This window comes from Lucilia cuprina, chromosome 5 (assembly GCF_022045245.1).
Source record: "Lucilia cuprina isolate Lc7/37 chromosome 5, ASM2204524v1, whole genome shotgun sequence".
In the NCBI taxonomy this organism is placed as follows: Eukaryota; Metazoa; Arthropoda; class Insecta; order Diptera; family Calliphoridae; genus Lucilia; species Lucilia cuprina.
In genome coordinates, this window is record NC_060953.1 from 28,588,663 (window position 1) to 28,592,270 (window position 3,608).

General features: G+C 30.5%; 1 long non-coding RNA gene across 1 annotated transcript; it reads right to left on the bottom strand.

The window, feature by feature from the left end:
- Positions 1 to 1,909: 1,909 nt before the first annotated feature.
- On the bottom strand, positions 1,910 to 3,608 carry LOC124420354. The gene is made up of 3 exons (XR_006941140.1): positions 3,244 to 3,608; positions 2,913 to 2,957; positions 1,910 to 2,863 (listed from the first exon to the last, which is right to left on the bottom strand). It is a non-coding gene; the product is annotated as an uncharacterized LOC124420354 (long non-coding RNA).

A 3,608-nucleotide genomic window follows, 5' to 3' on the forward strand; every position in this document is an offset into this window, starting at 1 on the left:
GGGAGCTCGATGTAGTTAACCTGACAAACGCAAAACCATTCGACGCAACAAAAGCTGAGTTAAAAAATATGGATAAGATAATCCCATAAGGCATCAGGCAACGAACCTCCCCTCCGACGAGCAATAAGGCTGGATAATTGCATGCGACTCGCCTGATTATGCTTTCAAAACATTTTAAACTTTTTATACGTTATATGCTACATGTATAGTCTGGTCTATAGTTTATTCTATAGCCTAGTCTAATTAAATAAAATTCAATTTTTTTGTTTTTTTATTTTATTATACTTTTAAATAAAATCATGAAAGTTCGTTTGAAATGGAAATATATAGTAAAAAGAATACAAAAAACTTGAAATAAACCGCAGAAGCTTTAAATAATTAAAAAAGTTTTGAATTGCACCAACTAGTGTCTTTTAATATATCAGAACTTGGCAGCACTGCAAATTCCGTCTGCAAATCAGAAAATAAAGTTAATCGGTCTGGCATCACCCTTCTGCACAAAAAAGAGAAAGCACTCAATTCGCTGCACAATTGTGTAATTCTCTCTTTGCAGATTGAATGAAAAATGAGTAGTTTGATGAACTACTTTGTTATTTTCCTGCCGGCATTTTTTATTTAGTACCTTTTTAACAACTGTATTTATTTTTGTGCTTCTACTAATACATTCTCACAAGTTAGGTCTTTGACAGGGGACTTAGGTCCTTGACAATTAGTTTCGCCTATATACTACTATATGATTAAGGGTTTTCATTTAAACGTTCAAAACCCTCGTAAACTGTACAACCTGTGCATGTTTCCATTCTAGCAATTGACTTGTATGGAAATTGATTTGCACAACCCTTATAAGTTTGAGCGACTATTTAGACAGGCAAACTAGCGCAAACACATTGTGCATTTAATAAATTCGTCCGCTATTGTTCACTTTTGAATTTATGGACTTGAATATTCACATTTTAAAAATATTTTGTAAAATTTTTTGTTAAAATAATTTATTTATTTTTTTTGTTTTTGTTTGACATTGTTTTTAACTGTTTATAAATATTGTAATTGAACACAATTTTAACAGGTATTTCATGAAGCAAGTCGAATAAACTTGCCCACTTGCACAAATGGGAAACTTTAGCGTTTAAATGAAAACCCTTAATGTTAATTTTGTATTTGCTATAGAGCTAGATAGATAGATAGATAGATAGATAGATAGATAGATAGATAGATAGATAGATAGATAGATAGATAGATAGATAGATAGATAGATAGATTCGAAAGAGAGTAATGAGTGAAATTGTTTGTAAAAACAGTCTTTTGAAAACTTTGTTCTACAAAAAACTACAGCGAGAACTATATTACCCACCAAAATGAAGGAAATGGGTCCCTCTATAATGTCCAATACGCCAATCCTAGTCACTCGTCCAAAATTTGACCCTAATGCCAATAGAGAGTAATGAGTGAAATTTTGTAGAAACTGCTTTTTGAGTAATTTGTTCTAAAAAAAACTACAGCGGGAACTGTAGGAAATGGGTCCCTCTATATGGTCTAATCTGCCAATCCTAGGCACTCGTCAAAAATTTGACCATAGGGCCAAGACAGTAATGAGTGAAGTTTTGTATAAACTGTTTTTTGAGAAATTTGTTCTACAAAAAACTACAGCGGGAACTATATTACCTACCAAGATGTAGGAAATTGGTCCCTCTATAATGTCTAATGCGCCAGTTATAGTCACTCGTCCATAATCTGACCCTATTGCCAAAAGAGAGTAGTGAGTAAAATTTTGTTTAAACAGTTTTTTGAGAACTTTGTTCTACAAAAAACTACAGCGGAAACTACATTACCCAACAACATGAAGAAAATTGGTCCCTCTATAATTTCCAGAGTTGTGAAAAATAGGTTATTTAAATACTTTAATTGAAAATACAAATATTTTTTTATTTTTGTTTTTTAGGTAAAGTAATTTTAAATAAAAAGTACAAAATAATTATATTCAAAATAGTTTTTTAAAATAAAATAGTTTTTAACATTAGGATATTTGTTTAAAGATTCTAAATTAGTATCATTATCATTCAGATATTGTAGAGTTTCTAGGTCTGTTGTAGTGTTATCATCACTGGTCACATAAGAATCCGCGCTTCTACAAACAAATAATAAGATTCATTTGTTTCTTTAGCTGAAATAGAATTTTGGAGATACTTTCCATTTTCTTGATCTGGCTTTATCTTCCTTACCTTATGAAAAGTCCTTTTATGAAGCCTCGTTTATCTTTAGGGACCCATTTCATTTTGAAGTGGGATGAGATACAGAGGCTATTATGGCGTCTTTTGCATTTGATTCTAATTTATAAGATCTTTCGAATCGTTTGTATAAACTTTCTTTGATGACATTAATTAAAATACCACAATAATTAGGATTGCTTGTTTGCAAATTTGTCAGCATTCGTTGCATCCTCAATAAATCTCCTTTTAAGCTTCGTATTGCATCAGCAATTGGCTTCGAACAATCAATAAATTCTACAAGAAATTGGACTTAAATTTTTTTAAAGTCACCAATCCAAGCTTCCTTAAAGTTTCATTTATGTTATCCTTCACAGCAAGTAAGTCTTGTATGGAATTATAAAATGAATTCCATCTTGTTGGACATGGAGAGGTGGGGGAATTTCCTGTTGAACAAAGATTCCACACAGCTTGACATTTCCCCATGGCTGCATCGTAAAGTTTTTTGTATGAATTGTTTTGAAATCTGGCTTGATCTATATCCTTGGAGGCTATTAAATGCAATATATGTGTAGCACACCTTTCCTGATTTGGAAGATGCAACTCTCCACATTCCTTAAATTCTTGAAATTCCATCAGTGATAACATAGAGTCATCATCTATATCTTGCTCGATTATTTAATATTTGATAAGGTAATGTTTACTCACATTTTATTTCTTTATGATTACGAAATTTAAAACAACAAATCGAATCTCGCATGATAAAAATAAAGAAGGTTGTATCAATCAAAAATTTTTTTATCAAATAAGTATTTTTTAGGTTTAGTTTTTTGTGAGCATTATATAAAGCGTTGCCACATTCTTAAAAATGATTTTGATTTTCGAGAAATTTTTTACAAAAAATGTGTAATTTAAAATTTACAATTTAAATAATAATGTACTATTACGTTATTTTGGACTATTTGGACTAGCAGTTTAGAAATTTCAGAATTATTTCCAAAAAAAAATCGATTGTGATCGGAGATATGTATATACATACCTTAAAACTCAGTGTTTGCAGATCAATTAGTATTTTAAAGTTACCTTGTGGTCATTGACACAGTATTTTTATGCAATCTTACACGTTTTGCATTAACTGAAATATTACTTTTAAGGCAATGGTCGGAGCATACCATTGGCTCTTTTGGCAAATCTTCTTCGGAAATTTTACATATATCTAGCCATTGTTGTTGTTTGTTGGGTAATGTAGGGACTTTAAAAATATGTTTGCTTAAAAAATAGTTGGTATTTTAGCAGTTGGGGACTCATTTTTAATATTTGAAAATTAAGATCTTCCCTTTAATTCCAATTTAAAAGTAAACGTTTTTATATTTTTCAACAAATGAATGAAAATTATGTATTACA